This window comes from Falco naumanni, chromosome W, assembly GCF_017639655.2.
Source record: "Falco naumanni isolate bFalNau1 chromosome W, bFalNau1.pat, whole genome shotgun sequence".
NCBI classification, from domain to species: Eukaryota; Metazoa; Chordata; class Aves; order Falconiformes; family Falconidae; genus Falco; species Falco naumanni.
The window spans coordinates 5,838,368-5,852,327 of NC_054079.1; the positions used below are offsets into that span (position 1 = coordinate 5,838,368).

Genomic DNA, 13,960 nt, shown 5'->3' on the forward strand with positions numbered 1-13,960 from the left:
GGGAATTCAGTAGACTATCTCATACTGTGTGCTTTCATATCAAACTTAAGTTTTTATTCAGCTATTTAATTTTCGGTATGATTTCAACAGGGGTGGCTTTTTTGGCTTTATATACTTCCTTCAAAGTATTCACCAGGCTCACAATGATTGTGATGTGCCACCAGCTGCAAGAGTGGGACCCAAGGCAAGGGCCGTGCCAGAGGAAGCTCCATCCTCTGCCGTGATGCTGTGGAGAGGTTGCTACAGCCTGGTGCCACTCCGTGCCTCTCCCTGACACCAGGGATGTTGCAGTGAAACCTCTTCCCTTGGACCCTGTAGGCCAGATCTGGGAGGAAGCAAGCAAAGGTCTGTTGCGTGTGTAACTCTCTTGTGCATGTGTAACTGCACACAGAGGTGCAGGGCTCACCCAGGTGATGGGACCCTGGGAAGCTCTTGCTCTGCTTCTCCACCTGCCCTTGCCTACAGGGCTGCTTTTAGTGCGTGCATGTTTGTTGAACACATTGTGCCTGTTGAGGCTGGTGACAGGTCTGTCAAGGCTCATTAACAGAAACTCTGGTTCTGGTGGTCCTCCAAGTGTGTACACATACACCCCTTCTGTCACACACATGCGTACAGGATAGCACATAGTTAATGCCAGTAAATCTGTACTTGTTTCTCTAATTGTTTAATTGTTCAGTTCCCTGTTAACATTCCTTTGGCAGGCTGGAAGCCCTCGGCAGGGCTGCAGGCCACCACCTGAGCAGTTGGCTGGAGCAGCCGCCAGGTGTCAACGTTCTTCTGCAGAGAACTTCAGTTCCACTAAAATCCTATGAAAAGGTCTTTCTGCGCAGCCAAAACCTGGAGAGTTTCCTCAAGGTTGCTGCCCCAAGGGCAACGGCATGACCTGCCCACCGCTGGGTCACATCGGCCACCTTGGGACATGCTGGTGGGCATGTGATGGAGGTGATGCAGAGGAGTGGCGTGGCAGCATGGCAAGGTCCAGGCTGTAACGAAGCCACAGATGCTGAGCCCCTGGTGTAGGCAGGCATCAGTGAGGGAGCAGCAGCTGCATGGGAGCATAATTTCTGAGGCAGAGGTTTTTGAGAGGTGAAGGGACAAAGTGGCAAGATACCCCAGGTCTGAAATGGTGGATTAGCCCTCGTAGGCAATGTGTGCAGATGCTGGAGGAGCCAGTGCCCATGACGTGCTTGTAATCTCCCTGAGCAGCCTGTCATTAAACACAATCTAATCAAGGCTGCAGCAGGTGCAGTCAGACCCAAGTATTGTCACCAGTGACAGCAATGGTTGTCTTACCTGTGGATAATGGTTAGCCATCACGCTGCATGAGAAAAACACACTGATTTTATGGGGAGGTGACCAGGCCAGAGCAGCTGGAGCTGGGGGTGTGCTGCCAGCCCACCTTGCATCCCAGGGGAATAATTCTCTGTCACTAGAGGACCCCTTCCCACGAGATAACTATCCTGTATCTGTTTCTTTCACATGAAACAAACCAAAAGAGCCTCACCACCTGCCCTTTTGTACAAAAGAGGGGAAAGCCAGCAGACTGCTTATCTGTCTTGAGGAAGGCTTATACAGCCATGAGCACAGGCTGCTGCTGAATTTGGAAACCCTTGCAGCTGGGTCCGTGGCTGGGCTGGATGCTGCCCTGGTTCCTCCCCTCCCTTTTCTGTAGCGCTTGATCCTCCTGCATCTCCTGCCTCCCTTTGTCAAACTGCAGAGGAGTGTTTCCAGCACCAGGCACTTCGGGTTAGCAGTGGGGCATGCCACAAGGTTGATGCCTTGTGTGAGCAGAAGTGTTTCCCTACCCCAGATGTGTTCTAAAGCATTTTTAGTGGTTTAGATTGTTGGGTATTTTTAAGGCTTTTGTAGGGCAGTAGCATGCTCACCAGGCAGGGAGCAGGTGGTTCCAGTACAGAAGAACTTTCCTCCCTTTTGCCATGCTAATACACACAAAGTTATCTAGGACAGAGTGTGCATATGTGGGTAATGCCAAAGCCCAGTAAACATTTACACCTTACTTTTTTTTTTTAAATGTAAAAATGATTTACAGTAATCATTTACACAGTACTGAAAAGTTAATTATTTTCAGTAGTGAGTTCACCATTGACGTAAGTGGCAACTGTGTAGAGACTGTCAGTTTTTCGCTGCACCCTCCTGCTGTCAGTAATTCTTGGGACAGAAGCAGATGTTGCTGAAACTCTGCGGCTTATGCTCGTTCTTGATTTATTTCCCAGGCAGCTGTTAGTACAGAAGCTAGCTCAGTTGTTATTAAATAGTGTTCGGTGGAAAAATCACCATAGAGGCAGCAATATTTGCAGTCCTAAAAAAATGGAGATGGTGATTATATCACCTGTCTTTTCTAGGAAGGGATCATTTTCCCCCCTTGAGCCGAGCCACAGGCAGTGAACTAAGTGGACCTCTCAACAGTCAGTATAGCATTTTGAGGAATTTAGATGTCTCCTAGCCATTTGTAAAATCATATTTTCCTAAAATGATCACTAGGGAAAATTACGTATATAAGAGCAAAGCTTGCTTGTTAAGGGGTTTGGGGATTATTTGTTATTATTATTAACTCTTTAACATAAATATGAGCTTGCCAATATTTTAAATATTTGGGATTTAATCCAAGGGTTTACATCAATATATACAGATTAATACTCAAATGCAAAACTATACATGCATTTCTCTTATGTCTTATGAAAAGCTGTGATCAAAGTTATTTTTTGATTTGACTCATCACAGGGTCTGGGTGTCTATTACCATTCCTGGAAGGCTTTTCACACAACCTAATACACTTCTCTGCCTAGAAGTTTTTCTGACACTTGAGTTTGTTTGCTTTCCTCAATGCCAGCCCCCTCCCACCTGCCCCTTCCCCACTGCTGCCACACTCCCTTGCAGCCCAGACCACACAAATACCCAAAAACAGGTCGCAGTTTGCTAATTGATGCATTTAGGGTTTTGTTTAGCAGGTATTTTTGTGGCAGCAGCAAAGGAAGTTTTCAACACAGAAAGTAGTGTTGTTATACAAGCTAAATGGAATTTGTATAATCTTGACTCATCTTCTGTAGCCTTTGGTGGCGATGAATCCAATGTCCTTCCTCCAGCAGGAGATACCAAGTACCAGCACCGAAAGTCTGAGATTGCTTGAAAGACTCCCAGGCTGTGCTGGCTGTGAATCAGCAAGCTGCCTTTATTTTTATTTTTGCTTCGATTGTTGAAAAAGAACATCACGGGCAGCTCGAAATCAGCAACCACAGACAGGCTGAGCTGCTACTGATGTCCTCCTCCGTGAGGACAGCATTCCCCAAGGTAAACAGAGGAAAAGGAGCAGAAAAATCACTCCTGCTGGAAACAACGCTGCACCTAACTGAGCTTTTTCCAGCTGCAAAGGTTTTTTAATTGGCTGCTAGGGTCTTCAACTTAGTTCTTCTGATGACTTGCTCAGAGTCCAGCTCTGGATGTTTTGGATTCCCCTTTATCCCTATTTTATTATGTGCTTATTCCATTTTACAGGGCGGGCTGTGGAAAGACAGAAGTAAAAGCACTGCTGCTGCCAGTACCAAATGCCTGGTTGAACTTTCCTACAGAGGTGCAGGTATGCCTTGCTACCGGTGACAGCGGGTGGCTGCTTGTTGCAGGGCATCACCTCTGGGTGCCCGGTCCCCAGCTGTTTCAGTGCCAGGCTGCCTGGCTGGTCCCAAGAGCACCAGCAGGAGCCCCGCCAAGCAGGCACGTATGAGCATGCTTTGTATTCTGGGTTGAATTTCTCAAGCTCGTTGGCTCCATGAGCTATGCAGCATTCCCAGTTCAATAGCTAAAGTCTTCCAACATCTGCCAAAGACCTTCCCAAAGCAAGGGTGCACCTGTGCCAGTTACGCCTTTCTCAGTCCATAGCTTGGATTATCTAGTACAGTATCTTCTTTTGCTTCTTAGTTTCTAACTTTAGGAGAAATGTGGATAACTGGCTAGCTGAAAAGGGTCACATAGACATAGTCCAGCTGGCTGGACAAAAATGCACATCGCTCTCAGCTTACCTAAAAAGTAAAGCAAAAATGCACTGTCCTTGGCTGTTCTTGTTACACAATAACAGGAAGATCGCGGTGGGAAAAGAATGTTGCAGGTGGGAACAGATAACTACAGAAGAGAAACTAGGGGCGGGCTTGGTATTTAGGCAACTAACCAATAATGAGCTTAACTTTTGTAATATGTATGAGCTAATTATAACAAGGCATAAAAGGTGACTGTAAGGGACAATAAAGGAAGTCTGCTGATCACTCATATTGAGTGACTGTGTCTTCCCTCCGTCGCAACAGAGAAAGAAGTATCTGGAGCACACAGACAACATCTGCTTCTGCCCATGCAGCTGAGCCATGGCTCTGAAATGGAAGCAGTGACCAAACCTTGCAGGACATATTGGTGTAGAAAGATACATAAATGATCACAACCAGCAATGCTAGCAATTTCTTTTATATACTTCATTGCTTCCTGCCCTGTGTTTAGGTTCAGCTCCATCCTTTTGCTCACAGTGCTGCATAAATGCAGGTGAACATATAGCATTCAAATATCTGTTGATAGCACCATCTGCAAAAGGCTAACAGCTCATTTATTAAGCAGTGGGAGCCAGCACAGCCACAGCCTAATCAGATATTGTACAATAAATAATTCAGAAATAATTCTCATATACTTGAATAAATATCAGGAGAAGGAAGAAAAAAACCCCATACATATGGCATGTTACTGGAACAAAACAGACGTTTTTCTATGTCCTAGGCTGATGAGCTTTGTTGTACTGGATGTTAATCACGCAGGTGGCTAATGCTTGAGGAGGAAGCTGACTGAGGGGTTTCTGGCCCAGCATTTGGAAGGTGTTAGTAAGCGGAAGAGACTGTAGTGCTCATGGGAAAATCCATTAGCCTTACATTTTGCAATATGCATGTGGTCCTGTTGTGTAACTTGCTGGTGACACAGGCAGAGGATTGAGTTTGTGAGGCTGGGAACACCCAGGTTCTGGTCTGGCTTTCTGCATTCTGTCCTGCTGAGGAACTCGTTTATCAGGTGTGTGCGGTTCCTCACACAGCTCCTGCCTGCACGCTCACACACCTTCCACCAGAGTGTTTTACCCTTAACTACTTGTTTTGCTGGCATACATGGTGTGGTACATTCACAATACTGACCAGCCACCAGACAACTGTTCAGTGGGGCTCTGTGTGGCTAGTGTAGGTGCTATAAGCAATTTCCTTTGAGGGTATCTTAGCGTGGAACAAAACAAGACTGTGTGAGCTGGCACTGTGCACTTGCAGCCCAGAAAGCTAACTGTGTCTGGGGCTGCGTTACCAGCAGCGTGGCCAGCAGATCCAAGGAGGTGATTTTCCTGCTCTGCTCTGGTGAGATGCCCCCTCCCGCCCCTGGAGCACCACGTCCAGCTCTGGGATCCCCAGCACATGAAAGATACGGACCTATTGGAGCAGGTCCAGAGGAGGCCACAGATGATCTGAGGGCTGAAGCACATCTCCAATGAAGACAGGCTGAGGGAGTTAGGATTGTTCAGCCTGGAGAAGAGACAGTTTGTATATGTGCATATTTTGAGCAAAACCGTTTTTTCTTACTGATAATATGCTTGGGACCTCACTCTATAGTGCATGTGTAGGTGTGAGAGCGCCCAAGGTGCACGTGCTCTCCCTGTGGCAGGAAAACTGCTCTTCTGGTCTGAGTAAGATCCATGTTCCCTTCAGATCCAAAAGCAGGCTGCATCAGCTGTTTGTGAAAACAGAAGGCCTGACCATCACCAGATCACTCTGGCCAGAAGTCTGTGTCCAGTACTGATGTAACCAGGGGCTGCACCAAACCTCAGCAGCAGATGAGAAGCCAGAGCGCTGCATGGAAAGTCGCACCGTGAAGGCACCGGGGCTGCTGAGTACGCACCATGCTGCTGGAGGGGCACTGCCTGGATCTGGAGATCTGTGTGTCCTGTGTCGGGTATCTCTTCAATGAGGAACACCTCGCCTTTATTTTCTGCCATTCCTCTGTGAGGACTCAGTGTTTTACGGATGCACAGGTTCTTCTCTTTGCTCTTATTTGGGCAAAAGACCATTCCTGCCATAGAAGTGAGCACAGTGCCCACAGGATGCCCTGGGAGGAGTGGGGTGGCCACCATGCCCGGCCCTTGTTGAGTGGGTGCTGCTGCCGGGGCTGGCAACGCAGGCATGGCTGAACCCAGTGCTGCTCCAGGGCATGCACAGGCTCTGGAGACCACCTCTCCTGCTCAGTCGCACCCACTCACACCCCACAAGGCCTCATCCCAGCGTGCCTCACCACAGGGAAGGCATGGGTCCCTGGAGGGGCGGCCAGGCTCTTCCTACCAGCTGTGGAGGCAGCCCTCCAGCGCACAGGGCCACAGCTAGGTTGGGCCTCATCCTGCTCACGGCTCTCACTGCACGCATCCCCTGGACGCTGCGGCAATGCTGCGCCTGCAGCCGCCTGTCCCTCAGCCTGCAGCTGGCTGGGAAAGGCCCCCAGCAGGGCACAGCAGCTTGGGCCTCGGAGGTGGGGGACACCTGCTAGAATAGCCTGGCCAGCTGGCCTGAGCAAGGTGATTGCAGCCCCTGCCTACACACAGCACATCAGAAGGGATGTGCTCAGAAAAATCAGCCATGAGATACTGGTGGTGCAGCAAGCTGGGGGCCACCTCCCACGGGCTCCAGGCAAGCCCCAGGGTGGGGGCTGTCCCCATCGCAGGGGCTCTCCCAGGCAGGGTCCTTAGTGCCAGCATAAGTTATGGCACTGCAGCCACCTCTGCTCATCTTTCCAGCTGGTGCTTGGGGCCCAAAAGGCTGTTGAGACACAACACGAAGGGCAGCCACGAAGCCTTTCCACAGCAGAGTGCCTTTGGCTACAGCAAACACACAGGGAGGGCTGCCCTGTGCCTGCAGCAGAGGCAGGGGACCCCGCTGCCCACCCCAGCAGGTCAGCTGCGGCTGCCTGCGGCGGGGACAGAGCTGCTGGCACAGTGCCACCTGGCCACCGCGGCTGCTGCCTGTGCCGAGGCCTGGAGACTGAGGGCTGTGGCTGTCCCAGCCGAGGCAGGAGGAGACCAAACTGCACCAGCACCAGGGTGTGAAGCTCTGTGCTGCTGCCGTTTTCAGAGATGCTGTTCAGAGGAGCTGTGACCTCTGCAGCACAGCATTATGCTAATACCACTCAGTGTATGTGGAAAAGCTGGGGTATTGACTGTATTGCCCACCCTTAAGGAACCATTTTAAGCCCACGATCCTTGCTAACTAACCATGATTTCTTTGGATAATGGTTAATTTGCTCTGGCTTATCAACAGCCAGAAAAAAAAGAATTTTTAAGCCCTGTCAAATCCTCCTGGCTTTCCGTTGTATCTGAACTCAGCATCTCTTCTACAGATTAATAAAAATCTGAGTCTCTTGCTGTTCAAGACGTTACCGTTTTCTGTTTTTTCCAGCATTTAACATCCTGAGAGTTACTACAGTTTCTCACTCTTCATGCTACTTGGGCACTGCAAATGTTCACCTTGTAGTTAGAGATTCTCTTCTGCAGATGGGTAATGAGAGTTACCAACTTCTGTGTAGCCATCAGCCTTTGTCCAACACATTTTTTAAATGTAGGGGAAATTGCCTGTTAGGGAGATGTTCCGTAGCTGTGGGCAGTGTCTGCTGAAGGCACAAGCACGGATTACACAGCAGTTGTGACCTGAATGTTGTCTGCCCCGCAGAGAGTGCCCTAACATTATATTCTTGCATTCTCCCTGCCCTGAGGCTATATCTGTTTATCTTGGGTTTTGTCTGCTTCTTAGGCACTCATCTTTTCCTCTTCTTTGTCTCATTTCTCTGAAAGACGATCTTCAAAGCCAGCTCTAACAGGGAGAAAAGGCCGTGGAAGACAGCTCAATACTGATGAAAAAATCTGTAGTTGGGAATGGGTTTCAACAGATTTCTCACTTTCCGACCATAAATCTAGTTCAGCACCATTTTCAAACATGTGTATGCTCTACATGGGCATATATATAGATATATTTATGGGTTACACTTGCCCCGTGCAGGTTTTAACTATAGTTTGTTGTAGCCTGCACTTAATTTAAACTGTGTGCAAAACTGGCTTTGTTCTGAGCAAGGTGCTGGTTATTTTGGTTGGTAAGTGCCTGTATCCGGAGCAACAGTGATATAAAACCGGTTGCTAGCTGCTGAGTGTACACCCAGCCTGCAAAGGCAGCAACAGGGACCACTGAAAGAGGTACCCACCGAAGGAGGGAAGCATCCCCCACAGACTGGAGCAGTGGGAGGGACTCTCCCTGCACCGTGCCCCTCTCTTTGCTCACCTCTGTGACCATCCACTCCAAGTCTATGGTGGCCAGTGGTTGCTGGTCCAAAACTAGCTGACGGCTTCTCAATAACTAGGAGGAAATCCTGAACAGTCATGCTTGGCAGTTTTCACAGTGTAAGCAGACCCTAGAAAAGACCAACAATGGATCCAGGGATTAATCTTCTCCAATGGAAAAATAGCTCTAATTTTTATGTTGCAACATTGGCATTGCCACAAAATTATCATGGAGTTGGACAATTTGCAGATTAAATGTCCTCTTGCTTCCTAAATTAAGCAGCTATTCATACATTTATGCAAGTACATTCTTCATTAACCTCTAATGAGTAGAGTAAAAGCCATTTCACTACCCACCAGATTTAAAACCAACTTGTAAATCATATTTATTAAATAGTAAGACCTCTCTCATCAGACCATAGCTTACACTTCAAGGCTTAGGAGTTAGAATATGTCTGCACACATTTTCTTTCTCTGTAGTTTTGCTATCACTGACAAGTCCATGCTCTTTTCCTGAGCTAATCCCAGTGGAAAATGCGAACTGTCTTGCTTCTGCAGAATATTCTGGACAAGAATTGCCAAGCAGTGCTTCAAAAGTCTGGCAGAATTGGCACACATTTTAATTTTTTCAGTTTTAAAAGATGAAAGCTAAAAAACAAGTAATCCATCCTCAGTTTGTTTACTTTTGGGTGACCACCCAGGCTCCACCTTCCAGGGAGCAGCAAACCTTTCTGTGTAGCACAGGGGTCACTTGTTGGTGACACCCAGTCTCAAAGAATGGTGATTTCACCACAGACCTCAAGCGCTGCTCAGCAGAAGGGACCAGCTCACACTGCTGCTGGCAGGGTCTGGGCTCTCCCCCTCCTTCCTCTCTTCAATGCAGGATGACAAGGGCAGAAGCAAAGCACCATCTACCAGAATATCCTTTCAGCCGTGTGCATCACAGGAGGTAGGAAATGAAGGTTTGGTGATTGCAAAGGAGCAAACCTGAACCCCCCATATCCTGGGAATAACCCAGCCACCGAGTAACAGGGAGGTCTCAGCCGCTACTGCTGCACGAGTGCCCTTCAGCCCAGATGCAGACCAGTGACACTTCCAAGCAGTGCTGCAAGCACAGGCACAAGATGGGGTTTAATGCAGCCCCCCCAAGTTAGCTGGGGATGGTGTGGCAAATTGCAGATTAGATCCAGGCATCCAGAGCGAGAATTAGGTGAATTTTAACTCCCCCATCCACCTGTGGGTTGAGCCTTGGCTATAAATCAGAACTCCAGAGTCTACCATATGGTCAGGTGCCACAAGGCTACAGTGCTTCGATACAGTGCATCGCATGACAAATGTAGGTTTTAACATGCTATTGGGCCAGAAGCTATCTTAACAGAAGAAACGTGTAATTTAGAGCCTACAGATGTTGATGCAAGTTTGTTTGCATCTGTTATATATTTGTCTGTCTACTAGAACGAGAGACATTTTTCATTCAAAATCTCCTAGATTTTAATTTTTACTTGACCTCAATAGTAGTTAAGATGTATTTTGAGTCCGGTTATAGAGTTCTCCCTAGCAAAGTCCTTAATCTTGTATCATAAGAGATCCCTTTCTTTTAATAAATCTCATCTTTCTAAAGGCAATCCTAGAGCTTTTAGTCCAAAATATAATATGAGGCTTATTTTAATAACCAGGAAGGGAAATTGATTTTTCTTTTTTCCCCAAGAAAATATTTAGAGAATAGTAATAGAAGCATCTGAAAAGGGGAAGTTTAGTTGCAAGATGTCTTTTTTTAATACTGAATGTAAACGTAGCAGTTAAAGAAAAGTACCATTGCATTCTAAACAGTGATAAAAAGGAAAATACAAGTATTCTGAAACAAGAAATGCAGGCTTCTGCTCTGGTCTTGTGGATAATATGAAACAGGAAATTTTAAGGTGAAAACCTGGAAAAGCAACTGATATAATAGACAGTATTAAGTTTTTGCCAAAAGTTGTAAAGCTATTAGTCTGAAAAAGAAACTTAGGATTGGAAATATGGAATCTGTATCTTACCCTTCTTGCTTAAGCTAAGGATGTTTCACTAGCCAGGAAGAAAATGTTCTGTTATTGAGTTAAAAAAACAACAAACAAAACTGGGAGTGGACATAAAGGGCATCATTTAGTCTGACATAGAAAAATTGAATCTAAATTCACCTTATTTTTTATGGTGTCAATCCACCTGCAAAATCATCTTTGACCTCTGGAAATGCTGGAGTAACATAAAACCACCTGTTGCCTCCCCAGAAGCTAAGTGAAACAGCTTTACCTGCAGAGTCTTGAAACGCTCTTGAAATCACTTAAGGACTAAATTCTGAGATCTAAGACGTAAGGTCAACATGCTAAAAAACCTACCAAACCCTCACAAAGCAAAAGGGACATTGTAGGGACACTTGCATTGCAATTGCCTGTCATTTTGTGTTTGAACTAAAAAGCCATTGGAGAAAAGCTATCAGCCTGGCACCACTTGTAAATGATACTTAAAATTCTCTTCATTTTAGTTTTTGAAAGTCAAATACTTAGGGTGACAGACTTTTTCTGCCATGGAGATGTCAGGGGCACCTGGCTGGAAGGCAAACAAGTAAATCTGCCTGAAAGGCAGCATGCACAAGGACCTTTATGCCACGTATAAACTATGAAATCAATTAACATTTCAGATATTACTACCGAAGTAGTAGCAGCAGCTGCCATCTTCTTTATACTATTGTGCAAGCTGACCACAGAAACACATTGTAAGAAAACAGACTGTAGTTTTCACTTTTTAAGTAAAATCAGTTTACTAGTTAATTGGGAAGAAATAGGGTGTTACAAATATTACGGCCTGATTCTACAAGTCACTTGCAGGATGAGCCCTAGACTTGTGCGAGCTAAATTTCATGGCCCTTCTTAAACATTAAAATTGGTGCAGACCACAAATCCATTTGTTTATATATAAATTACCAAATCAATTTATTATATTCAAATTCCATAAACTTGTCAGACTCGCCAATTGTCACAGTAGGCAGCAGAGCAGTTTGCTGCTCTTCTGGTTAACTGGAAGCATATGGGCCTGGTCCCCAGTGCAGGCCGGGGCGCTGGGGTGCAAGGAGCCAGGGTGCAGGGAGCTGGCGTGTGAGCAGCTGGGGCACGGGGAGCCGGGGTGCGGGGAGCCAGGGCACAGGCCTGCCCGGCCCATACCTGCACACACAGCCACTAGCAGGGCACACGCCCATGGGGGGCCGTGTTAATGGCAATGCAGTAGGCCTCTGCCGCCTCACCAACAGGCTTCTAAGCAATGTTAATAAAACTTCATTATTTCAACCATAATATGTAGTTATTGTCTACACGGTCTGTAAAAAACCAAGCCAATAGCATAAACTTGAGGTAGGTGTTACATATTCAAAACCACTAATGTGAGCCAATAAAGCGATTCACATCCAAAACTCTGAATTCTAGGTATTTTGCCACACACCTGTCAAATATGCTGTCTCACAGCAGAAAGGGAAGAAATTTTGTATTAAAAATTGTAACAACAGCATTAACACCAGATTGCTTTGCAGCACACAAAAGTCTGTTACCAAATGTAGGTTCTCACAAGAGGCAACAGCCCAAACTGCCAAAGTACCCCCAGGAAGGCCCTAGTCATGCTGTGTTCATCATTCCTGGTGAGGTACGAGAGCAGCAGCGGTGGACAAAGTCCTAGGCAGTGATACTTATTTTCTTTTTAGTGCTGCACTATGGCTCGCACCCCTGAAGCACATGGCGGGGAAGGTGTCGGCCCACCACGGCCCGTCTGGAGGCCAGACCGTCACACCTGCGCCCGCCATAGCATGAGCGCCCAGAGCCCGCAGCCCGCACAGGAGCCGTGCAGCACGGCCGCCCTGCCGAAGCAAGTAGAGCCCCCGAGCCGGCAACGAGCGCTGCCTGCTGCCGCTGCTGACGGAGAGCAGGCGGCCGGGGAGGGCGCGGCGGCTGCGGCGGGCCCCGAGGCGCAGGGCACCCGGGCAGGGCTTTCCCGGGCACCTGCCCCGTCCCTACCCGCAGGGCCGCGGCAAGGACCCGGAGGAGGGATCGGAACCGGCCCGGCGCGTTCCCGTTCGGGGCGGGATCCCCCGGCCGCCTGGGCTCGGCGAGCGCAGCCGGCTGAGCGGGGAACCCCCGCCCCGGGCTGCGGGAGGCCGCGACCTCCCCGGCCCCGGCCCCTGCCCCTGCCTGCGGAGCGCTCGGCGGCAGCGGCAGCCCTCCCCGCCCCCGGCACACTCTAGGGAGCCGTTTCACACGGAATCACACGGGAGCGTCTCCCCCATCTGTGCAAGCCAAGGCACCCCCACCCCCTCCTTCTCCTCAGTCCCGGCAGAGCCTCCCTGCCGTTATGTTCCACCATCTCTTAGCCAGGCCGCTCCGCGGGCGGCCGAGGCAGCGCGGACCTTAGCCATGCTCGCCTGAGGCCGCCGGCCGGAGCAGCCGCGGCCGGGCCGCGGGGCCGCAGCAGGTGTGTTTGCATGGGGGTGCGGAGTTTGCATGCGGTGGGGGTCGCCTTCCTGCCGGCCCGGCACCCGCTTCGCCTGCGCGCAGGCCGGCTGCGGCGGAGCGGCCTGCCGGGCCTGCTCGGCTCGGCTCACCTCACTCGGCTCGGGCCGCTCCGGGGCTGGGGCGCTGCCTGGGCGGCGGCCGCCGGAACCCCGGGGCTGGCAGGGCCCGCGGCCCGGCTCTGCGGGAAGCGGGGTGGGTGGGGGATGTCGCTCGGACGTGGCCGTCCCGCCACCCCCCATCCCGTTCCCTGCGCCCGGCCGCCCTCCCTGTCGCCGGCGGGGCCGCGGCCTCCCCTTCCCGGGCGCCCCCCGCGCGTAGCGGGGGCTGCTTCTCTCGCCCGCGTCTCGGCGCCTCGGCAGGGTCCGCTCGGGTAGGGCCGAGCCCGGGCCGCGGGGCTGGTGGGCCTGGCGGGGGCGGCGCGGGCGCCGCGCTGAGGGGAGGGGGCCGCGGCCACGACGGCCCGCAGAGGCGGAAGCAGCCCACCCGGGCTGAGGGGCTGAGGGGCTGAGGGAGGGCCGGCCTCAGCTGCCTGTGTGGAGAAGACGTGGCTGAGGCAGCGGAAGAACATGGTCCTTTTCCCCAGAATGGGGTGGGGATGAGGGATGTGGAGAAAGTGCCAGATCTCAGCTCTCTCCACAGGGGAAGGGGGATGAAGGGTTGTGCCCGAGACCTCTGCTAACAGTTACAGGTGCAGCCCGGAGAGCAGAGGGGCTGGTTGGTGTAGCCTAGCTGGCAGCTGGCTCGGAGGAAAGCCTTGCAGAAGAGCCATCTCACGGCTGATCCTGGAGAGGATGGGGCTTGGCGCATAGGCGGAGGTAGTTACTGGTTGTGCCAGTGTGAGGGTGAGTAGCCAAAAGAAGAGCGGGGCGAATGATATCTCGGTTTGGGGTGACTGGGCAGCCACGCAGGAGAAAGGCCCTGGGTGGCAGAGAAGGAGGGGGAGCGGGCTAGGAGCAGAGCTGCCATGGCGCAGGTGGGCGCGGACCCCTGCTCTCAAGGGACTCGGGCATTGCCAGGGAGTTGTGACCTTGCTCAGAAATTGCCCCAGAGAGAGGTGTGGGGCCGAGCAAGCAGCTGCAGCCAGCAGCCA

At 50.2% G+C, this 13,960-nt stretch overlaps 1 protein-coding gene across 5 annotated transcripts in view; it reads left to right on the forward strand.

Annotated features, from left to right (window-relative positions):
* Positions 1-12,674: 12,674 nt before the first annotated feature.
* The window catches only part of LOC121080536 (zinc finger protein 532-like), a 50,091-nt gene continuing 48,805 nt past the window's right edge, over positions 12,675-13,960 (forward strand). For 2 of the 5 annotated variants that reach the window (XM_040578610.1, XM_040578608.1), the window contains exon 1: positions 13,422-13,712. The gene's annotated coding sequence lies outside the window, so the exon portion shown is untranslated. Of the gene's footprint in view, positions 12,830-13,202; positions 13,241-13,421; positions 13,713-13,960 lie in introns of those variants that run through there. The other 3 variants (XM_040578612.1, XM_040578611.1, XM_040578613.1) reach the window with 3 other exon arrangements.